This window comes from Leucoraja erinacea, chromosome 7 (assembly GCF_028641065.1).
Source record: "Leucoraja erinacea ecotype New England chromosome 7, Leri_hhj_1, whole genome shotgun sequence".
NCBI lineage: Eukaryota > Metazoa > Chordata > Chondrichthyes > Rajiformes > Rajidae > Leucoraja > Leucoraja erinaceus.
Window position 1 is genome coordinate 2,849,234 of NC_073383.1, and position 25,579 is coordinate 2,874,812.

At 42.6% G+C, this 25,579-nt stretch overlaps 1 protein-coding gene across 1 annotated transcript in view; it reads left to right on the plus strand.

Moving 5' to 3' along the window:
- LOC129698573 (microtubule-associated protein 2-like) overlaps positions 1-25,579 on the plus strand; it is a 384,661-nt gene that overhangs the window by 7,591 nt on the left and 351,491 nt on the right. The window contains 1 exon segment of the mRNA XM_055637661.1: positions 22,456-22,538. The gene's annotated coding sequence lies outside the window, so the exon portion shown is untranslated.

The window sequence follows — 25,579 nt, forward strand, 5'->3', positions numbered from 1 at the left end:
TCTCCAGGGCGCTCAAATTGCCGAACCAAGCCATGATGCAACCGGTCAGTATGCTCTCGACTGTGCACCTGTAGAAGTTAGAGAGAGTCTTCCTTGACAATCCGACTCTCCGTAATCTTCTCAGGAAGTAGAGGCGCTGATGAGCTTTTTTGATAATTGCATTAGTGTTCTCGGACCAGGAAAGATCTTCAGAGATGTGCACGCCCAGGAATTTGAAGTTCTTGACCCTTTCAACCATCGACCCGTTGATAAATGTCCCCCTCCTACTTCTTCCAAAGTTCACAATCAGTTCCTTGGTTTTGCTGGTGATGGTGAAGTCGCGTTGTTGGGCTTTCTTTGTCATTGCATCAGTGTGCTGGATCCAGGAAAGACCAGGAATTTGAAGCTTTTGACCCTCCACCATCCTGTTGATATAGATACATTTCTGGGTCCTCATCCAAAGTCAATCAGTTCCTTGATCTTAATGACATTGAGAACTGGTTGTTGTGCTGGCACCATTTGGTCAATCATTCGATCTCATTCCTATACTCTGACTCATTCTCATCTGTAATTTGTCCAACAACGTGGTGTCGTCGGCGAACTTAACAAAGGTGTTTGCACTGTTCCCGGCTACAAGGTCATGAGTAAAGATAGACACAAAAAGCTGGAGTAACTCTGCGGGTCAGACAGCATCCCTGGAGAAAAGGAATGGGTGACGTTTTGGGTCGAGACCCTTCTTCAGACTGAGAGTCAGGGGAGAGGGAAATAAGAGATATAGATGGTGATATAGAGAGATATAGAACAAATTAACAAGAGATATGTAAAAAATGTAACGATGAGCTGTGAGCTAGCTGAAAATTAGTAACTTCATTAACGAGTGTTACTTGAAGTTGAGCAAACAACCTCGAGATGCTCCCTTACTGATAGTTATTGGGGAAAATATGTTGCTGCCAATTCGTACAGACTGGTCTGTTGATGAGGAAGTCGTGGATCCAGTTGGAAGGGACGATTGTATTGAACGCAGTTCTGTAGACTATAAACAACAGCCTGACGTATGTGATTTATTGTCCAAGTGGCCCAGTGCAGAGTGCAGAGCCAGTGAGATCGCATCCTCCGTTAACCAGTTGTGACGGTAGGCAAACTAATGGGTCAAGGTTCTTGTTAGGTACAAGTTGGTATCTGCCATAACCAACCTCTCAAAGCACTTCATCACTACAGACGTTAGTACCTTCAGTTGATAGGCATGGAGGCATGTCATTGGTATTATTGATGCCCTCTTAAAGCAGGTGAGAACGTCAGACTTTAGCAATGAGAGGTTGAAGATGTCTGCAGCTCCAGCAAGTTGGTCTGCACAGATTTTGAGAACTCAACCGGGTATACCATCAGGTCCAGATGCTTTCCGAGGATTCACCCCCTGAAGGATCTTCTGACAGCGGCCTCCATGACTGAGATTGTAATATAGGGGCCCGGGAAGGCAGTATTCTCCCTATCAAAGCGGGCGTTGTAGAACACTTCGAGCTCGTCAGGGAGTGATGCTTCGCTGTCACTTGAGTTGCCCCAATTTCACCTTGAAGGCAGTGATGACATTCAAGCACTGACACAGTTGCCGAACATCCGCATCATCCTCCAGCTAAAGGTCCCTTTTAGCCTTTTTGATGGTCATACGTGGTAAAGCTCAGCATTGTCAGACTTAAATGCCTGGGATCTGTCCACACAAGAATGCGGATCTAATGGTTCATCCAAGGCTTCTGGTTGGGAAACACTTTTTGTAGGAACACACTCCTCCACACTTATGAAGTCTGTAACAACTGTGACGTATTCATTCAGGTCGTTGCCGAGTCCTTGAACATTGCCCAGTCTACTGACTCCAAGCAGTCCCGTAGTCGCTCCTCTGCCTCCCCGACTAGCTCTGTAGTCCTCACTGCTGGGGGTGCTCCCTTCAGTTGCTGCCTGAATGCAGGAAGAAGCAGCACTGCTGAATGGGCAGATTTCATACAGTGAGAGCGAGGGATGGAGTGATAGGCATCTCTGGTGTTTGCATAACAGTGGTCAAGGGTGTTTAATCCTCTGGTGCTGCAGGAGGCATGTTGGTGATAGTTAGGGAGTGATTTCTTCAGGTTGACTTTGTTGCAGTCCCCAGCTATGATGGTAAAGGCCTCAGGGTACACCGACTGGTGTTAGTTGACCACGGCTTGCAGCTCCTCCAGTGCCAGACGGACGTCTGCCTGGGGTGGGATGTAGACCGCGGTCAGGAAAATGGAAGTGAATTCCCTCGGGAGGTAGAAGGGACTTCATTGCCAGATGTTCCAGGTGCGGAGAGCTGGAGTTAGATAGCACTGCCCTGTCTGAGCACCATGAAGAGTTTCAAGATTCAAGATTCAAGATAGATTTAATTGTCACATGTGCCAGATGGCACAGTGAAATGAATTCCCATACAGCCATCCAATAAAAATAAACAGGACTCAACACACTATAGAATTTAACACAAAACATCCCCACACAGCAGAATCAAAGTTTCCCACTGTGTGGGAAGGCACCAAAGTCAGTCTTCCTCCACTGTTCCCCGTTCCCCCCAGTTGACCTTGATGCCAGTGTACGGTCCATACGATGGATGGAGAACCCTTCAGGCTGGACGGCTGAGTCTGGGGAGCTGGGGGTGAGCCATGTCTCTGTGAAACAGAGCACACAGCATTCGTTCAGCTCCCTTTGATAAAGCAGCCTTGACCTTAAGTCATCCTCTTTATTTTCCAGTGGCTGAACATTGGCTAGTGGAATGTTTGGGAGAGAGGGCCATAGTCCCCAGTGCTTCAGTCTGATGTAGTCCTGCCCATTATCCATGTTTCTGGACGCAATGGAGGTCTCACGGTGTTTCCAGTTACTCACTGCTCCTGCAATCCCCCGCGAGTTCGGGGATTCCCCTGCGATCAGGAATTCCCTTACAGTCGGCAGCTCCATTGCCGTTGGTAGATCACAATAGCGCTAATGTGTTTAAATGGATAATCAGTTACAGCACCGATTTGTGCTGCTTCCTTTATACAGGTAGGCTCAGAGCTGCTATTTTTAATCATTTCTCGTGTGCTGTTTGCAATCTCAATGATCTTAATCTTATTAACTAAAGTCTTCCAATCCAAGCAATGTCCTGGTGATTCCTTTCTACATTCACTGCAGCAATTGTGTGCAGCGTTGTTCTCTGAAAGTATGCATGGATTTTTTTGTGTGAAAATATTACAATAGTTATTGAGGTACCAAACTACTGAAGAACATACCAATGTTTCAGATTTGCTATGAGCAAATTATTCAGTATTTTATAGCATCTGCTGTCTGGTAAGGTTACCATTTATCTAGCAGAATGCTTTGGCTTGCACATCATTCAATGACTTTGACATTTTGGAAATTTCAAAATTAGAAAGTGTACCAGCAGTAGTTTTTTTTAATTTACGTAGGAAAGAACTGCAAGTGCTGGTTTAAATCGAAGGTGGACACAAAATGCTGGAGTAACTCTGCAGGCAGCATTTCTGGAGAGAAGGAATGGGCGACATTTCGGGTCGAGACCCTTCTTTAGACTTTTTTATTTAGCTACTTTCAAGTCATGGAATTTGCAAGAAGTATTTGCTTTAGACAATAGACAATAGGTGCAGGAGTAGGCCATTCGGCCCTTCGAGCTAGAACCTTTCTAAACTTTCTAGGGCCGTATTTATACATTGAAAATTGCAGAGAAAAGATTTAGATGGTGAAATGTATTTTTGTTTAGTTTAAAGTTTTTGTTGGTGATGAATGCTGGTGCCCCAACTGGTCCATTTTGTGATTATCAATGAAGCATTGTGTTTTTGTTCCATTCTTTTCCAATTATGGAAACCTGCCTTCCAAACTCGTGCCCTGCCAAACTTTGAATTAGGCACTTTTAGGTCCTCAATGTCAGCAAGACAAACGAGATAGTGATCGGCTTTAGGAAGCGTAACGGCGCACACATCCCAGTTTGCATTGACGGCACCGAAGTAGAGATGGTTAAAAGCTTCATATTCCTAGGAGTCAATATCAGCAACAACTTCTCCTGGACCACCCATATTGAAGCAACGACCATGAAAGCACACCAATGCTTAGAAGGCTTAGGAAGTTCGGCATGTCCCAAACAACCCTCACCAACCCCTACAGATGTGCTGTAGAAAGCATTTTATTGGGATGCATCACAGCTTGGTTTGGGAATAACTCCATCCAAGACCGCAAGAAATTGCAGCGGATTGTGGAGATGGATGGATGGATGGATGGATGGATAGATGGATAGATAGATAGATCCTTTATTGTCAGATCAGCCCAGACCATCCCACAAACCAACCTCTCTTCTCATTTATACCTCACGCTGCCTCGGCAAATCCAGCAGCATAATCAAGGACGAGTCGCACCCTGGCCACTTCCTCTTCTCCCCTCTACAATCAGGCAAGAGGTACAGAAGTGTGAAAATACACACCTCCAGATTCAGGGACAGGTTTCCCCCCAGCTATTATCAGGCAATTGAACCATCCTAGCATAACCAGATAGCAGTCCTGAATCTACCTCATTGGAGACCCTCGGACTATCTTTGATTTGACTTTACTGGCTTTACCTTGCACTAGACGTTATTTCTTTGTCATGTATCTGTACACTGCGAATGGCTTGATTGTAATCATGTCTTGTCTTTCTGCTGGCTGGTTAACCATATAACCATATAACAATTACAGCACGGAAACAGGCCATCTCGACGCTTCTAGTCCGTGCCGAACACATAATCTCCCCTAGTCCCATACACCTGCGTTCAGACCATAACCCTCCATTCTATTCCCATTCATATAACTATCCAATTTATTTTTAAATGATAAAAACGAACCTGCCCTCACCACCTTCACTGGAAGCTCATTCCACACAGCCACCACTCTCTGAGTAAAGAAGTTCCCACTCATGTTACCCCTAAACTTCAGTCCCTTAATTCTCAAGTCATGTCCCCTTGTTTGAATCTTCCCTATTCTCAGTGGGAAAAGCTTTTCCACGTCAACTCTGTCTATCCCTCTCATTATTTTAAAAACCTCTATCAAGTCCCCCCTTAACCTTCTGTGCTCCAAAGAATAAAGCCCTAACTTGTTCAATCTTATCATATGGTTATATGGTTATCGTGCAACAAAAGATTTGCACTGTACCTCAGGACACATGGCAATAAACTATCCCAAACTAGACTAGTATTTGCATACATCATGGGCAGTGTTTTTTTTGTGACAGAATGCCCATAAAAGCAAACACCATTAATTTAGTTTTCCAATTACGTAACATGCATGTTAATTAAACGTGCATACCAGCATATTTTTATCTGCAAAAACACTGATCACAGGTAATATCATGGGAGAATAACATTGTATCAGTCTTTCATTTATTGCTCAGCACATTCTCAACCTCATAAACATTTAATGATATTTCATTTTATTGTAAATACATGAAAAATAGACGTAGCTAAGAATTGAATGGAGTTGTACAACACAATAGAATCCCGTAAACTGAATGATTGTGCCTGATTCCATTACCTCCTTTGGCAGTGTTCCAGATACGAACCGCACTGTTTAAAAAAAAATCTACCCTTTAAAACTCCTTCCTCTCACTTTAAATCTATGCCTTGTTGTTTGTTTTTTTTTGTGTACAGTGCCCTCCATAATGTTTGGGACAAAGACCCATCATTTATTTATTTGCCTCTGTACTCCACAATTTGAGATTTGTAGTAGAAAAAAAATCACATGTGGTTAAAGTGCACGTTGTCAGATTTTAATAAAGGCCATTTTTATACATTTTGGTTTCACAATGTAGAAATTACAGCAGTTTTTGTACATGGTTCCCCCCCCCCCATTTCATAATGTGTGTATGTATATGCACACACACACAAAATATTCTCAATTATTATACTGTTTATGGTCTACTATGTTCACATATTCTGTTGAGCTGCTGCAAGTAAGAATTCTATTCTATTTGGGACATATCACAATAAAACACTCTTGACTCTTTTGACTATGCATCTTTAATGGGAAAAAAATTCTGAACATCTATCTACGCACCCCATAATCTTATAATCGGATCACCGGTCAGAATCCTTCTCTCCACAAAGACAAGTCCAGCCTATGTGATCTCTCCCCACAACTAACGTTCTCTCGTCCAGGCAACATGTGGGTAAATTTCCTCTGCACACTCTCTCCAGTGAAATTATATCCTTCACAAAGTGTAGCCCTCAAAAATGTGCACAATCCTGATGTGTAATGTTTCTATGTTTCTATGTAATCTAACCTTTGTTATGTCGAGTTGCAACAATATGTCCTAACTCTTCAATTCTATGCTCTGACCTATGAAGGCGAGATGTCATATTCTCTCCAGCACCCTATCATCTGCGTTTGGAATTTCACAAAACTATGAACATAGAAACATAGAAACATAGAAATTAGGTGCAGGAGTAGGCCATTCGGCCCTTCGAGCCTGCACCGCCATTCAATATGATCATGGCTGATTATCCAACTCAGTATCCCGTACCTGCCTTCTCTCCATACCCTCTGATCCCCTTAGCCACAAGGGCCTCATCTAACTCCCTCTTAAATATAGCCAATGAACTGGCCTCAACTACCCTCTGTGGCAGAGAGTTCCAGAGATTCACCACTCTCTGTGTGAAAAAAGTTCTTCTCATCTCGGTTTTAAAGGATTTCCCCCTTAGCCTTAAGCTGTGACCCCTTGTCCTGGACTTCCCCAACATCGGGAACAACCTTCCTGCATCCTGTCCAACCCCTTAAGAATTTTGTAAGTTTCTATAAGATCCCCTCACAATCTCCTAAATTCTAGAGAGTATAAACCAAGTCTATCCAGTCTTTCTTCATAAGACAGTCCTGACATCCCAGGAATCAATCAGCCTGGTGAACCTTCTCTGCACTCCCTCTATGGCAATAATGTCCTTCCTCAGATTTGGAGACCAAAACTGTACGCAATACTCCAGGACTTGGACAACTTTATCCTTCAGACCATCAGCATTTTTTAGTGCACTGCCATTTCTGTTTAGTTTGGGGATACAGCGCGGGAACAGGCCCTTCAGCCCACCGAATCCTCACTGACCAGCGATTCCCGCACACTACCACTATCCCACACACATTAGGGACAAATTACACTTATACCAAGTCATTTAACCTACTAACCTGAACATTTTTGGAGTGTGGGAGGAAACCGAAGATCACGGGGGAAAAAACCCACGCGGTCATGGGGAGAACGTACAAACTCCATACAGACAGCACCCGTAGCCAGGATCGAACCTGGGTCTCTGGCACTGCAAGCGCTGAAAGGCAGCAACTCTACTGCTGCCACCACTGTGCCGCCCCTACGGTATGTAATATCCTTATTTGTCTTCCCAAAGTGCAAAACCTCAGACTCGTTAAGATTGAATTTTGTTTCTCAATGCTCCTTGCAACTTTCCATCTAATCTATATCATACTGCAGTTTTAGACAACATTCTTTGCTATCCACAGAACACCAATTTTCATGTCATCTGCAAACTTGCTGATCATACCTCCCACCTTCACAACCAAGTTGTTAATATATAATCTCAAACAGTACTGATTTGTGTGACACATCACTAGCCACAGCTTTCTAATTTCCACTGCTACCCTTTGCCTCCAACTGCAAAACCACTTTTGGATCCAATTAGACAGCTCCCATGTGCCATTAGCTCTCCTTGGATCCCAGGTGCCTTCAACTCCTCTTGGATTCCACATGCCTTAAAACAAAGATTAATTAAGAGCCTTAATATGTTGAAACTCAGATTATTTAAGATCAAGCATTTTGCTAATTTAATTTGTTTTGGAGGTGGAATGCACAGTTGATTTTTGCACCTAATTCTAACTTTTAAAATTCAGTGATTGATTGTAGGAAACCAGGATTATATTAAATACTAGACCGTGCAGACCTGTTGGGTCTGTTCCCCCAACGTGGGGTTGTGGGGGGGGGGGGGGGGGGGGGGCGGCATGCAGCGTCATACACTAACTACCCCCCCACCCCCCCCCCCCTCCCGCACTCACGCTAATGGAGGGGAGGGGAGAGAGGGGGGAGGAGAGAGAGATAGAGAGAGAGAGAGGGGGGGAGGAGAGAGGGGGGGGGGAGGGGAGGGGGGGAGGGGGGGGGGGGTAGGGGGGGGAGGGGGGGGGGAGGAGAGAGAAAAGGAGGAGGTGCTGAGAGGGGGTGAGATGAGGGGCGGGGAGAGGTGGGGGGAGAGCAGGGAGAGGGTAGGGGTGTGTGGAGGAGAGGGGGAGAAGAGAGGGGGAGAGGAGAGGGAGCGGGAGAGGAGAGGGGGAGGAGGGAGGGGGAGAGGAGAGGGGAGGAGGAGAAGGGGAGAGGAGAGGGGGGAGAGTAGAGGGGGGAGAGTAGAGGGGGGGAGAGTAGGAGAGGGGGGAGAAAGGAGAGAGGAGTAGAGCGGGGGAGAGGACAGGGAGAGGGGAGGAGAGGCGGAGAGGGAAGGGGAGAGGAGAGTGAGGGGGGGGGGGAGGAGAGGGGGGGGGGGGGGAGGAGATGGAGGGGGGGGGGGGGGAGGAGAGGGAGGGGGGAGGGAGGAGGAGAGGGAGGGTAGGGGGGAGAGAGAGTGCCTTTTTATTTCAACCCAAACCCAAACAACCATTTGCAGGCAGTGCTTTTTTACCTCTAACCATATTTTCATTTACAAACCAAATTAAGGGTACTCACAGTGCTGTAGACATTTGTCAGTGTCATTCAAAGCTCTGATTGAGGCACACCACTTGCAGAGACTGATTGAGGCACACCACTTGCATAGACTGATTGAGGCACACACATCACTTCCTGGTTTTATAGTCCCTCCCCCGCCCTCCAGCAGGGGCAGCAGAGAGAATGGGGATTGTTGTAAAAACATTAATATCTCTGTTAATTTTCATTAACGGGAAAAATCCTCGGCACACATGCGGCGGAGGGGGTCTCTGAGCGAGGTGGCCAAAAATGACGGCTGTAGGTGGCGGCGTACTCTCGGAAACCGCAGCACAGAAAGCCAAAACCGGTCAAGAACAGAGTTTTAGTAATATATAGATGTTCCAAGGGGCAGATTTAACATTACATTTTCAAACTCTGAATATTCTTTGCATTTACATTATTTATTAATTTGTTTCATTTGAATAGAATAAATCACAAACCTGGAGATAGTCTTAACTGCGTGGTTCCTAGGGTGTTGATGCATAGGGCATCCTTGTATCAGACTTTTTTTACGGATCACATTGAAACAATTAAAGAATGCAAGAATTAAAAAAGTGTGAGAAAATTAAACCAAAATATAATTCTGTATTTGTCATTTTCTCGCCCATCTTGAGTAGAAATAATCCAAATTGCTAAAATAATCTTTTATTTGCTATAATTCAAAATGTGTTATTGTTTGGCCTAATTGTTTTCAGACCTTCATTTGTCCACTTCATTAAATGTTTGTTGTGCAGCCATATAAACATTAATGAAGCAGTGTAGTTTACTCTTGATTTAACATTTGTTTTATGATGATATCATGGGCAGCATCCACTCTTTGTGCAACAAACATTCAAACTGAGCGACTAAAATAGAAAGATAAACAGGATGTGAACTTTTATCCTACATTTACACAGGACTGAATACTAGCGTATCCAAAGACATTAGGATTTTTAGCTGATGTATGTATTGATAATACTTTTTATTCACCCCGCTCTTCAATAGTTCGATTGCACTTTATTTTCCACAGACCTAGATACAGTGAAATTCTTTGTTTTACATTTAATCCAGAAAAATCGTACTGTACATAAATACAATTATATGTAAGTACAGACTGCAATTATTGCAGTGTAAAACTAGTAGACTTGTTCTGAGGCACTATACTCCTTTTCCAGCACCATCTTTTCTGCACTTCCAACATTGCCTTGTGATATTGAGTAAGAGTTTGCAGATGGCAGGAGAGGTTGTTAGGCTGATGGATGGGATCCTCGATGAAGTGAAGAAATAGTCTTTGGCAGCTCGTCGCACCATCATAAATTGGGTCTGAATGACTTGTGAGATCCTACAGTAGGGTGGACACAAAATACTGGAGTAAGTCAGCAGGACAGGCAGAGAGAGGACATCTGGAGAGAAGAAATGGATGACATTTCGGGTCGAGACCCTTCCTCAGACTGGTTGACATTTCGGGTCGAGATTCTTCTTCAGACTGTGTAGACTGTTACCAAAAGGAGTTAAACATCTGGCAGTTGTTGCTCAGAACATGCAGTCTTGGATAATGCTGAGGCATAGAAACATAGACAATAGGTGCAGGAGTAGGCCATTCGGCCCTTCGAGCCTGCACCATCATTCAATATGATCATGGCTGATCATCCAACTCAGTATCCCATACCTGCCTTCTCTCCATACACACTGATCCCTTTAGCCACAAGGGCCACATCTAACTCCCTCTTAAATATAGCCAATGAACTGGCCTCAACTACCTTCTGTGGCGGAGAATTCCAGAGATTCACCACTCTCTGTGTGAAAAATGTTTTCCTCATCTCGGTCCTAAAAGATTTCCCCATTATCCTTAGACTGTGACCCCTTGTTCTGGACTTCTCCAACATCGGGAACAATTGGGAACAGGCAGTTGCAGTCTGTGTGATTTGCCACAAGCATGTGTTAAGGGCACACATGTCTGCAGAGGATTGCAGTTGGTAATGGCATCTTGTGGTGACTAGGTAGCAGTAATTGGCTGTTCTTCCACATGCCATTTCCTGGCTAAAATCCAGCAGAACATTTAATACTAAAGGAATGCCAGTTTTGAGCCCCTTCATTGAGTCATATCTCAAGAATCCAAATCCAATTCTGTTGTCTTAAACTGATTATTGACTTTGACCCAGACATTTGCTTAATTATATCGTGAGCTCTGTACTGGATTAAAAGCTGTTTTTGATGTTATGACAATCCAGTGGATTTTCTCGGTCGGGAATGCTGATTTAAATTGTACAAGACAACCAGATTACTGTTTTCATTGTTCAAGAAGGAACTGCAGATGCTGGAAAATCGAAGGTACACAAAAAAGCTGGAGAAACTCAGCGGGTGCAGCAGCATCTATGGAGCGAAGGAAATAGGCAACGTTTCGGGCTGAAACCCTTCTTCAGGTCTGAAGAAGGGTTTCGGCCCGAAATGTTGCCTATTTCCTTTGCTCCATAGATGCTGCTGCACCCGCTGAGTTTCTCCACCTTACTGTTTTCATTGTTTTGTATTGGGATTAGATGTAACACTTTTACATCAGTGGCTGTAGGATAAGGTACTTTAAAGTTATATTGCTCAAAAACAAAGTAACATAGAGTGCATACATATACTTTTGAAAATTGAAAAATATTGCACATTCTGAAAATATAAAATAAAAGTCCTGGAAATGCTTAGCAGGACAGGCCATATCGGTGACAAAAGAAATAAGAGTTAACATTTCAGCTGAACACACTTAGAATGACAAATGGTTTTTAATTGGAAATAATAATTCTGGTTTCCCTCCCACAGGTGGGGCCTGACTTGCTTTTTAAAATTCAGTTTTGGGATACAGTCATTGTTTCCAAATCCAGCGTTTTTTGCCCATCCTTTTTGGCGTTAAGAAAGGCATTGGCTTTGGTTAGCCCCCAACTATATATGCTGAGGATTCCCTCTTTTGTTCACTCGGGAGGTTTAAACGCAACGGTTGTGGAAGTATTTCCAGATCAGGATGGTGTATAACTTGGAGGGGAACCTGATGGTGAATCCTGTCTAGGAAGGAACTGCAGATGCTGGTTTAAACCAAAGATAGACACAAATTGCTGAATAACTCAGCGGGCCAGGCAGCTGCTCTGGAGAGAAGGAATGGGTGACGTTTTGGGTCAAGACTCTTCATCAGACCGAAGGGATCTGAAGAAGGGTCTCGACCCGAAACGTCACCCATTCCTTCTCTCCAGAGAATCTGCCTGTCCCACTGAGTTCCTCAAGCATTTTGTGGCTATCCTTGGTGAATCCTGCCTGCTAGCTGATCCCCTTGTCATTGGCAGTAGAGGTCCTGTCTAAGAAGGAGCTGCGTAAGTAGGATAAATGGATAGTTATAATGGATTTATTGGTAGCACACTCTACAACGGAGGAGGCTAAATGTTTAGGATGGTGGATTTTGGTGACATCTTTATGACTGAACCTTATTGCTTTCCCTCACAGTGAGAAATGTTCATTCCGCTGAGTGGGGATGTTCGTTAAATTCTAGCGGGTATTGTGTTCTTTTTTTATTTGTATGTCTGTAAGGTAACTCAAATCTCACTGTACCACTTGGTGCATGTGACAATAAATGTAACTTGAACTTGGCTTGAACTTCTGAGTAGTGTTGAACTTTCAGATTGTTTTTGAAGCTATATTCTTTCGGAAAAGTGGAGAGTATTCCATCACACCTAAAATGTGGGAAGAATTTGGAGAATAACTCACAGCAGAATACTAATCCTCTTGCCAGCATTATTTACGTGGCTGATCCCTAAACTATTGATGATCGGGGACTTGCCATGCCACTGCCATATTGTATCAGGGTAAGTTGTTTAGCTTTGCTCTTGTTGGGGATTGTCATTGCGTGATACTTTAGTGGTGCTGATTGATATCCAAGTCTTGTTGCACGCAGGGATGCTTCATTTGCTGAAGGGTTGTGGATGGAATTGAAATTTAACCAATCATCAGCAAACATCTCCATCGAGGTGGCAGGAAGGTCCCTGGTAAATCAGTTGAAGATTGTTGAGATCATTGCCTTGAGAAACTCCTGTGATGTCCTGGTCTCAAATGGTTGAGATTCGGCAACCACAGCAATCTCCTCTTGCCTCGGGTCTGACTCCAATTGTTGGAGTGCTTCTCCGGTCATGCCCATTGACTAGCTCAACAGGGCACCTTGATGCCAGTCATGGTCAAAAATGGCATTGATGTCAAAGAGAGCCACTTTTAACATGCCTCAGGAGTTTGGCTCTCAGATCCACATGTGGACTTCAAGACTCCAATGAGACCTTGTGCGGGATGGTTTTGGCAAAACCCAAAAGGGCATCAGAGAGCAAATGATGAGTAATGTGAGTCGGGTTTCTCAGTATTGTTGATCAAGCAGTTCAAGTAAATAAGCAGATTGGAGAAAAAAGAAACTGCAGATGGTGGAATCTTGAGCAAAGTGCTGGTGGAACTCACTGGGTCAGGCAGCATCCATGGAGGAAATGGATAGATGATGTTTTGGCTTGGAGCCCTTCTCAATTATACTAAAGCACAAAATGCATGTGGATATTTTTCATAGAATATTGCAGTAAGACCTAGCTACATTAATAAAAAGTGATCCAAAAGTTCCCAAATACCCTTTGACTATTTTACATCAAACTGTCTATTTATTTTCACTAACTTCAGTGATTTGGCTCTGTGCAGCAAATGGAATCCCAAATGAATAGAATATATTTTTGCAAACTGTTTCTTTCACTTTATAGAGATGATGTCCATGTTCTTCAAAATTGGCCTTCTTCATCTTCAAAACCGAGAAATTCCCTTAAATACTGTTCTTCGTCGATGGCCGTTGAAATATTTGTCTATAGGGGGAGAGTTCATAAACTTAGATATGTTATAAATACATCAGTGTCCTGAATTTGATACTCTGATGCTGTAAGCTGTTAACATTCTTCTGCAACTTAAACTTGGAAATATACCGTTTGATAAAATACCTCGAAATTGTTTCCCGGAAGTGTTTCCATGACATTTGAGAGTGGCACTGCATCAGAGCGGTAGAGTTACTCCTTACTGCACTTACAGCGCTGGAGACCCGGGTTCGATCCTGGATACGGGTGCTTTCTGTACGGAGTCTGTATGTTCTCCCCATGACTGCGTGGGTTTTCTCCGAGATCTTCGGTTTCCTCCCACACTCCAAAGATGTACAGGTTTGCAGGTTAATTGGCTTGGATTTGTATACTTGGTATAAGTGTAAATTGTCCCCAGTGTGTGCAAGCTTGTGTTGGTGTGCAGGGATTGCTGGTCGGTGCGGACTCGATGGGCCAAAGGGCCTGTTTCCGCGCTCTATTTCTAAACAAAACTAAACTATCTATAATGTTTAAAAAGTGAAAGAGCTGAATCACTTGCCCTTTGATCACTACTGGTGTAGTATTCATTCTGCAGACTAGGGAAACAAACACACAAGGAGGCCACTTACTTGGCATTTCATGTATATTTTTGTTACCAATATTTGGGCTTTCAACATTCCAGGGCAAACATTCAGAAGCAATATCAAACATTGGCGTAGCTTCTCACTTGTAATGACAAGCAGGCAAACTTTGATTTTAAATGGTTAGGGTGTAAAGAAAGCGCGTGCAATGTGGAATTTGTAGTCGTTATTGAAGCCGAAGGAAAGTAATTTTATCCTGTAACAAAGAAGGGGCTACCAGATGATTACAAAATCAGATATCAACCTTTTTATGGTGGATTTCATGGGGAGGTCAATTGGCAATTGCCCTGTTCATCATCTGCCAGAACTTATGCATTCATCACATTAAGAGGAGTTCAGTGAAGAGTAAAATACAGCACTAGATAAATGTACGAGTAGAGGATTTGAAAATGCTGTGAGATATTAACCATTGAATCCCCTCTTTTAGTTGTACGTAGCTCTGGATATTTTACAATTTTTGCATCTTTAATGTAATCGATGTTAGAATTATATAATGTGTTAATAAAGGAAAAAAATATTTGGCTGAAATTGTTTTGCAGAAAAATATAAAAAATACAATAGGAGCCATCTATATTTGATGCCATACTCAAAATGCAAGAGTAAATCAAAATGTCACAGATAAATGTCAAAGCACAGTTAGGGAAACAGAAGGAAATAGTGGTGATCTGGTTTCAAGATAGTTTGCAGCAGTTTTTAAAGCTGGGCTTGTCCGCTTGGTACTTTTGAACATATTTCGATCTCCAGCTTCAGCTAATGAGTTGTACGAGTATATTTCATTGCAGTGAATGCCAATGATCTGATGAGCAGTAATTTCCATTTAAATTGCAGCCTTCGTTGTTGTAACGTGAAGAAGAATATTCTAGGGTAAATATGTTCATAAGTTATAGGAGCAGAATTAGGCCATTCGGCCCATCAAGTCTACTCCGTCTTTCAATCATGACTGATCTATCTTTCTCTCTCAAACCATTCTTTTTATTACTGTGGTATTCATTCTTCTTTACTGTGGTGTATCAATTTTCGGGCTTTGAAACAAGTTGAGAGCTTCATCATAAATCTCTGGGGGATTTTGTATAGTTCAAATCACTATTAACCAATGATTCCCGCTCCATTTAAACAGCATAGGAAAAAAAAAATGGATTTTTTAGGTGGGAAATATCTTGTGCGTTTTGGTTCGTTTGGATATTAGGCTGCATTCGAAAGTTTAAAAAGTAATTTGGCTCACTTTGGTTTATTTACTGAGAGAGTTAACAGTTTATAATTTTTTCCCCCTTAAATTCTGCAGAGGCATTTCTCAGTTAGGTCATATGGTCATAAGTGATAACAGAATTAAGCCATTTGGTCCATTAAGTCTATTCAATCATGGCTAATCTATCTCTTCTTTCCATTCTCCTGCCTTCTCCCCATAACACCTGACACTCATACTAAGCACGAATCTATCTATCTATCCCTTAAAAATATCCATTGATTTTGCCACCACAGTCTTCTGTGGCAAAGAATTCCACAGATTCACCACCCTCTGACTAAAGAAATTCCTCCTCGTCTCCTTAAAGGAGCGTCCTTTAATTCTGAGGCTATGCCCTCTAGTCATATTTAGATGAAGGGATTCAAATTAACATTAGCACATTTGCAGATGACACAAAGCTGGGTGGCAGTGTGAACTGTGAGGGGGATGTTATGAGAATGCAGGGTGACTTGGACAGGTTGGGTGAGTGGGCAGATGCGTGGCAGATGCCGTTTAATGTGGATAAATGTGAGGTTATCCACTTTGGTAGCAAAAACAGGAAGGCAGATTATTGTCTAAATGATGTCAAGTTGGGAAAAGGGGAAGTCCAACGGGATCTGGGGGTCCTTGTTCATCAGTCGATGAAAGTAAGCATGCAGGTACATAGAAATATAGAAACATAGAAATTAGGTGCAGGAGTAGGCCATTCGGCCCTTCGAGCCTGCACCGCCATTCAATATGATCATGGCTGATCATCCAACTCAGTATCCCGTACCTGCCTTCTCTCCATGCCCTCTGATCCCCTTAGCCACAAGGGCCACATCTAACTCCCTCTTAAATATAGTCAATGAACTGGCCTCGACTACCCTCTGTGGCAGAGAGTTCCAGAGATTCACCACTCTCTGTGTGAAAAAAGTTCTTCTCATCTCGGTTTTAAAGGATTTCCCCCTTATCCTTAAGCTGTGACCCCTTGTCCTGGACTTCCCCAACATCGGGAGCAATCTTCCTGCATCTAGCCTGTCCAACCCCTTAAGAATTTTGTAAGTTTCTATAAGATCCCCTCTCAATCTCCTAAATTCTAGAGAGTATAAACCAAGTCTATCCAGTCTTTCTTCATAAGACAGTCCTGACATCCCAGGAATCAGTCTGGTGAACCTTCTCTGCACTCCCTCTATGGCAATAATGTCCTTCCTCAGATTTGGAGACCAAAACTGTATGCAATACTCCAGGTGTGGTCTCACCAAGACCCTGTACAACTGCAGTAGAACCTCCTTGCTCCTATACTCAAATCCTTTTGCTATGAAAGCTAATATACCATTCGCTTTCTTTACTGCCTGCTGCACCTGCATGCCTACCTTCAATGACTGGTGTACCATGACACCCAGGTCTCGCTGCATCTCCCCTTTTCCTAGTCGGCCCCCATTTAGATAATAGTCTGCTTTCCTGCCACCATTTAGATAATAGTCTGCTTTCCTGTACAGCAGGCAGTGAAGAAACCAAATGGCATGTTGGCCTTCATAACAATAGGAGTTGAGTATAGAAGCAAAGAGGTCCTTCGGCAGTTGTATAGGACCCTAGTGAGACCATACCTGGAGTATTGTGTGCAGTTTTGGTCCCCTAATTTGAGGAAGAACATGATTGCTATTGAGGGAGTGCAGCGTAGGTTTACAAGGTTAATTACCGGGATGGAGGCACTGCCATATGTTGAGAGAATGGAGCAGCTGGGCTTATCCATTCTGGAATTTAGAAGGATGAGAGGGCATTTTATTGAAACATATAAGATTATTAAGCTAGAGGCAGGAAACATGTTCCCGATGTTGGGGGAGTCCAGAACCAGGTGCCACACTTTAAGAATAAGGGGTAGGCCATTTAGAACGGAGATGAGGAAACATTTTTTTCACACAGAGTTGTGAGTCTGTTTAATTCTCTGCCTCAGAGGGCGGTGGAGGCCGGCTCTCTGGATACTTTCAAGAGAGAGCTGGATAGGGCTCTTAAAGATATCAGAGTCAGGGGATATGGGGTGAAGGCAAGAAATAGTGAAGGCAATATTGTTGGAATAAGTCCAATAAATAATTGTAGTAATTTTTGAGATAGCACACTATTATTATAGTGCTTCAGTGATGGAGAGAATATTTAGGACGGTGATTAAGGTGCCAAACCCAGTGGAAGAATGGTCTCCACCTGAAACGTCACCCATTCCTTCTCTCCAGAGATGCTGCCAGTCCCGCTGAGTTACTCGAGCATTTTGTGTCTATCCCCAGTGGTATGAACATTGAATTCTCTAATTTTAAGTAACTTCTACTTGCTTCCCTCCTCCTTCACCCCGTGCCCTCTTCCTCCACCCTGGTCGTTTTACCAGTTCCACAGTTCTCCACATTGTTTTCCTCTTGAGATCACACCCTCCCTAGACATCAATGGGCTTACTACGCACCTCTCTGCCTGAGGTCTTTCTATCTGGCCCTGATTAGTCCTGGTCTTTATTCGCCTACAACTCTTCACTGTTCCCCCATCATTTACTTTCAGTTTGAAGGAGGGTCCTGACTCGAAACTTCACCTAGCCTATTTCTGCAGTGATGCTGCCTGAATGACTCCAGCACTTTGTGTCTATCTGTGGGACTCGTTGCCTTATTAACCATATAACCATATAACAATTACAGCACGGAAACAGGCCTTCTCGGCCCTACAAGTCCGTGCTGAACAACTTTTTTTCCCCGTAGTCCCACCTGCCTGCACTCATACCATAACCCTCCATTCTCTTCTCATCCATATGCCTATCCTATTTATTTTTAAATGATACCAATGAGCCTGCCGCCACCACTTCCACTGGAAGCTCATTCCACACCGCTACCACTCTCTGAGTAAAGAAGTTCCCCCTCATATTACCCCTAAACTTCTGTCCCTTAATTCTGAAGTCATGTCCTCTTGTTTGAATCTTCCCTATTCTCAAAGGGAAAAGCTTGTCCACATCAACTCTGTCTATCCCTCTCATCATTTTAAAGACCTCTATCGTCCCCCCTTAACCTTCTGCGCTCCAGAGAATAAAGACCTAACTTATTCAATCTATCTCTGTAACTTAGTTGTTGAAACCCAGGCAACATTCTAGTAAATCTCCTCTGTACTCTCTCTATTTTGTTGACATCCTTCCTATAATTGGGCAACCAAAATTGTACACCATACTCCAGATTTGGTCTCACCAATGCCTTGTACAATTTTAACATTACATTCCAGCTTCTATACTCACTATTGGTTTTGTTAATGTAGTACAATCTAGGCAGTGGACTTCTTATACATATTGGATGTGAGAAGGTGAGTCAAATGGTGCAGGACATCCAGCTTCAGCCTTTGGTAGCCACACTAACTATGCGGCTGGTACAGTTTGGTCTTTGGTCAGTGGTAATTGCCCAGATGTTATAGACAATAGACAATAGGTGCAGGCGTAAGCCATTCGGCCCTTCGAGCCAGCACCGCCATTCAATGTGATCATGTTGATGACGCCCCACATCATAATGTCAGATCTTTAGGATCTACTCTTTGCTACCCATATTTTTATATTATAAGTGGAAACACAGTTCAGGTTGAATTATAGTGGAAAGAAATATCATTCTGATGGATGGTCATCAACGTGAATTTCTAATTTTGCATCTTGCCCCACTGCTATTACTGGACCATGTGACTATTTCTGGTATTTTGTGTCTTAATTTCAGAATTCCACTATGTGCAGTATTTTGTTGATGTATGCTAGTCAAGATGTTCTGATAGTGTCCTTGTGAGGTTTAAACGCCTTGAACTCTTTCTTCAGTAAAATAATCTGATATTGATCAGTTTGGTTCTAAACTTCCAAGTCTTAAATTTCTCTCATTCTCAGTGACTAGATGTGGACACATTTACAGAGGTGTGGTGCAAGCAGAGACCAACTTGGTTTATGGCTCCTTCCAATTGCAACGTATCATTTCCCATTCTATTTGGAATATTGATTGCTTCTCCTTGGAACTTGGATATTGAAAATGTATTATTTTCAATTTTCAGTTTAATTCTTTATTTCCTTCAACTTTATTCATTGAGAATGTTGTGTTAGCCTAGTCTCAGAATTCAAAGAAATTACTTGGAACATTAACTATATTCTGCTCACACCTTTTTCTATTAATGTTTCTTGACTGATATTAATGGAAGGATTGTAATCATTTCTTCCTATTATGTTTTGGTTGATCAGTTTCTTATTCTGGTTTCAGTGACAGTTAATCCTTCTTACTGATGTGCCACTTCAACTTGTATTTTAATGAAGCAATTCCATTTTATTTCTATTCTAGAGTTGTGGAAACCGAAAATTTTCTTCTATTTAATTAGAAATAACTTGCTTTTGATAATGACTTTCAATCTTCTTTTCCAAATTATCCAGTAACAAACATAAAACAATTGCAATAAGGTATCACATGGGAATCGTATTCTGGGCTATTTTGATTGAAATCCAACTTCAAATTAAGCATCTGCTGATGGCATATGCTGATCATAGGTTTATATATTTTCTTGTTTGTTCTGCATATGCTTAAGTAGATGTTTCATCTCATTTGATATTTTATTCAACCATCTCCACTGATCAATTTGATCAGGAATCAAGTTAAGAGCAAGTGTGTGTTATGGTTTTATGTCCCGAAATGAGACATTCACATTCTTACTTACAGCAACACCACAGATATGTCAGCATAGCATTCTAAAAAAAACCCCATAATATACAACACAAGGTAGTGGTGTATGTTTATATATGTATGTGTGTACATCTGTACATGTAAACATACATATATGTTTATACATACATGTGTATATGTATATATGCATTAGTATGTGTGTATATGCATTAGTATGTTGTGTATATGCATTAATAAGTGTGCGTATATGAATTGGTATGAAAGTGGATATGCTTGAGTGTGTGCATATATATGCATCAGTGTGCATATATATGTATATATGCATGTGTATGTGTGTGCGTATATACGTGTGTGTGCGCATATATGCGTGTGTGTATGTGTGTGTATATATATATGCGTATGTGTATATATATAATGCGTGTATACACATGTGTCTGTGTATATATTGAAGATATACACAAAAGATGTAATAACTCAGCGGGTCAGGCAGCATCTCTGGAGAAAAGAAATAGCAAATGTAATTAATTTATTGCCTAAATGCAATAAATTAATTACATTTAATTTTTAAATTGGAGCAAATTTGAGTAGCATTGAGTGCAAGGCACCACATTAGCACAGCTGGTAAGGCTACCACCTCACAGTGCCAGAGCACTAGGTCTGTCTGTGCAGAGTTTGCATGTTCTCCCTGTGACCATGTGGGTTTCCGAAAGATACTCTAGTTTCAAAAAGATGTGTGGATTTGTCGGTCAATTGGACTCTGCAAACTGCCCCTAGTATGTATGTAGTGAGTGGATGTGTAAGTGGGATACAACAGAACTAGTATGAGCAGGTGATTAGGTGGGACAAAGGGCCTGTTTACTTGATATATCTTTAAATTAATTCAAATTTAGAGCATTAGTTAATATAGGGATTGACAGAGAAATGTGTACGCTTTACCATTTTGTGGACGTCTAGTCAAGAAGAAAGGAGGAGTCTAAATAAAACAACATTGGAAAGTCTGGTTTAAATGAAAGGTGTTGGTATTTAAACAAATCCGTGTGTCATCGTGCATGATTACCTTGAAATGGACATTAAGCAATTATGATGGCAAACCATATGATGGCTTTTATTTGCAAGAAGAATAGGTGAGACTAAACAGGCAGTGCCTGCACCCTGTTGAGTTCAGTAGAGCAGGAAGTGATAGAGCAAAAGTTAAAGTAAATGCAGAGTCGATATGAACAGCACTGAGATAGATCCTGCTTTTATTTAGATTTTTAGTTGAGATACAGCACGGAAACAGGCCCTTCAGCCCACTGGGTCGGCACTGACCAGCGATCCCCGCACATTAGCACAATCCTACACACACTAGGGACAATTTACTTTTTTGTATCAAGTCAATTAACCTACAAACATGCACGTCTTTGGAGTGTGGGAGGAACCCGAAGATCTCGGAGAAAACCCACGCAGATCATGGGGAGAAGGTACAAGCTCTGTACAGACAGCACCCGTAGTCAGGATCAAACCTGGGTGTCTGGCATTGTAAGGCGGTGGCTCTACCGCTACGCCACAGTGCCGACCTTTATTTTTGTGTTTTTATAGAGAAGGTAGACAATAAATTGGAAACCAGACTGCAATTTTGGTTTAGAGTTGGAGGGTCTTATCCATGATTTGGTTTTGGTTTGTGAGCACATCAGTGCCTCTACTTCCTGAGAAGATTATGGAGAGTTGGTTTGTCAAGGAGGATTCTCTCGAACTTCTACAGGTGGACAGTAGAGAGCATGCTGACCGTTGCATCGTGGCTTGGTTCGGCAACTTCAGCGCCCAGGAGCGGAAAAGACTGCAAAAAGTTGTAAGCACTGCCCAGTCCATCATCAGTACTGACCTCCCTACAATCGAGGGGATCTATCGCAGTCGCTGCCTCAAAAAGGCTGCCACACCATCATCAAGGGCCCACACCATCCTGGCCACACACTCACCTCCCCGCTGCCTTCAGGTAGAAGGTGCAGGAGCCTGAAATCTGCAACATCCAGGTTCAGGAATAGCTACTTCCCCACAGCCATCAGGCTATTAAACTCAACTCAAACAAAACTCTGATCATTAATAGTCCATTATCTGTTTATTTATGTGTGTGTATGTATATATATATATATATATATTCATTGGTATATGGTCACACTTATTAGTTCTGTATTTATGCCTACTTTTTTTCTGTTGTGCTGAAGCAAAGCAAGAATTTCATTGTCCTATCGGGGACACGTGACAATAAACTCTTTTGAATCTTGAGGAGGTAATGCAATAAAGGGAACAGTAAAGATGGTCTCGATTGCATTGATGAAGATGTTCATGAAAACCGAAGGCATGCTCTACTTTGATATTAAATGACATGTTGGATGTGTTGTTGCTTGGTTCATATTCTGCTTTTCTTTTAAATGTAGGTGACTATTTCACAAAGAAATAACTTCACTGAAGATCAGCTATTGAGTCAACAAGAAAAGTCGTGGGAGCCTCTCCTTCTGAAGCAAGTATAATTTTACAATTAAATATCTGGGTGTGGGTGGCATTGGTAAGTTGAAAATTTGGCGATGATGCATTTCAGGTTATTGCATTTTCCCTAAAAAATGTCAATGAGCAATGAAGAAGGTCATGAAATAAACAAAGTTTTTTTTTTTTTCATTACCTTCGGGCCAGAGATGAAAGTTGTTTCAATGAGGAATGCAAAGGGTCTGCCGGGGGCTGCATGAATGAAATGAGGAGTGATAGAGAACTACAGGTTTAACAACAAAACAACAAAAAACAGAACACAAGGAACCAATCATAATAGATTTTACAAACAATGGTTCAAAGTTCTGTAGTCCAAGAGTGTTGCTTGCTCATTTCACCCCACAGATGTTAGTTACCTTACCCACAGATTTCCTCTGGCAGTTTTATCTTTTAACATTTTTATTTAGTGTATTATTTGTTACTGCTACCCCGGTTATTTGATTTGTCAGGATACCAGATCCAATCAACGTTAATTGAAGCACATCCCAATGGAACAGCTTCCAGTCCAGCCAGTGATGCCGCAGTCTTCCATAAATCAAAACTGTTTCCTCCCACATCACTCTAACTATACCTTCAACAAGTTGGTCTGTAACAAAGATGAATAAATATCCTTCACCTGCACCTCATACACATCCATAACTGTTTTGCACGAAGCTAGATTTCCAAGTCGAACTTGCCTCCATAACATAGTCTTCAATGTCTTCAGCCAATGCTTCAATGTTGCCGAAAATAATCCAACGTCTTTAATAAATTTGTGTTTTTCCCACTGCTGATGTGTTGGTTATTTTACTGGCCTTGGATTAATAATGTTATGAATACAATCATTGAAGTTGAACATTTGAATTGATGTTCACGATAAATGGCAGGGCTCTTGGACTGTTGAGGTACATTAGCATCTAGGAGTGCAGGTACATATAAAGTAGTGTCACAGATAGTTAAGGTGGTCAAGAAGGCTTTCGGCACATTGGGGTCAGGGTTTTGACAATAGAGATTGGGATGTTACGTTCCAGCTGTAAAGGTGCTGCTAAGACCATTATAGGAAATATGTTGTTGAGTTAGATTGAGTCTGAAGAAGGTGTGGGCGGTGGCTCGACTGCAGTCCGTCTGTCTTTTTGTCCTGTTAGGTGTATGTTTTTGGTTTTAGTTTTATTTTTTTTTTAGCTGTGTATATGTGGGGGGGGGTGGGGGAAACTTTTTAATCTCTTCCCTGCACGGGGTCTCGACCTTTTCCCTATCGAGTCTCTGTTGTCGTTGGGGCCTAACATCGTGGAGCCGGCGGCCTCCAACCGGAATCGACCTGGGGCTCCAGCCGCAGAGCCTGCGGACTCACCATCGCAGAGCTGGCTGACTTCGGAGCGCGGAGCACCGTGGTGGCGCGCGGCTGCGACCCTTCTTCGGAGCTTCAGAGGCTCTGGTTGCAGGCCCTGTGGATGGTAACATCGGGAGCTCGCGGGTCCCTAGTGGGAGACCGCTTTGCGGAGCTCCCGCAACGGCAATGTCTCCCGCCCGAATATCGAGGGGTTTAAATTGACCCGGAGCAGGGCCTTACATCGCCCTGTGCGGCTTAAACGGCCGCGGGACTTACCATCGCCCGCCGGGGGCTCTAACATCAAAAGCCTCGACCAGCTCGATGCAGCAGTTTGACTGCGGGAGAAGAAGAATAAAGAACAGAGAACAGGGAAGAGATAAGACTTTTGCCTTCCATCACAGTGAGCAGGTGTTTGGAGATTCACTGTGATGGATGTTTGTGTGTAATTGTGTTAAGTGTGTGTTTTGCTTTTTTGCTGTTATGACCATAATTTCGTAGGAACGTAATTTCGTTTGAACCTTGCATGTTGAAATGACAATAAACGGCATTCTAATTCTAATATAATTCTAATTTGCGAGGATGTTGCCTGGACTTGAGGTGCATGAGCTATAGGGAGAGGTAGGGCACGCTTGGACTGTATTTCTTGGAGTGTAGGAGAATGGGGTGATCGCACAGTGGAGTATTAGATCATGAGGTGGATAGATACGGTAGATGCACGGAGTCTTTTACCCAGTGTAGGGGTATCAAGAACCAGAGGAAATAGGTTTAAGGTGAGAGGGGAAAGATTTAATGGGAATCTGAGGGACAGCGTTTTCACACAGAAAGTGGTGGGTGCATGGAATGAGTTGCCGGGGAGGAGGTAATTGAGGCAGAATCAATGACAACATTTAAAAGACATTCGGGCTGGTACATGGTTAGGAAAGGTTTGGAGGGAAATGAGCCAAACGTGGGCAGGCGTGACTAGTGTAGATAGGGCACCTTGATCAGCACGGGCAAGCTGTCTGTTTCCATGCTGTACGACCTTGACTCTGTAATATAATTGAAACTCTGGAAATAAACCAACTGGTTTGATATCTGCCATCCAATCTGACTCTTTGGTTCATTTGTGATATCAAGCATCATACTATTGAGAAGATATAGACACAAAAAGCTGGACTAACTCAGTGGGTCAGACAGCATCTCTGGAGAAAAGGCATAGGTGTCGTTTGGGGTTGAGACCCTACTTCACACTGTCTAGGTTAACACATGACTTTCCTTGATTGTAGAAAACTGTAATCTTGCAGAGAGGGCAACGAACATTGATGACTGCTCATTGGCTGCCTTCCCTTAAAATGGACAATTTATATAAAAGTGAGCAGTCCGAAAATTCAGCTGTAGTGGTTTTGGGAAATTCTATATTTATTTATCGTTCCTTTCTGCTCCTTTAAAAGTGCATGAGCCATAGGAGCAGAATTAGGCCATTCGGACCTTCGAGTCTGCTCTGCCATTCAGTCATGGCTGATCTATCTTTCTCTCTCAACCACATTTTCCTGCCTTATCCCTATAACCTTTGACTCCCTTACTAATCAAGAACCTATCAATCTCTACTTTAATAACACCCAAAGACTTGACCTCAACAGCTGTCTGTGGTAATGAATTCCGCATATTCACCATCCTCTAGCGAAAGAAATTCCTCCTTAAATCCTCCTTTCTAAAAGTACGTCCTTTTA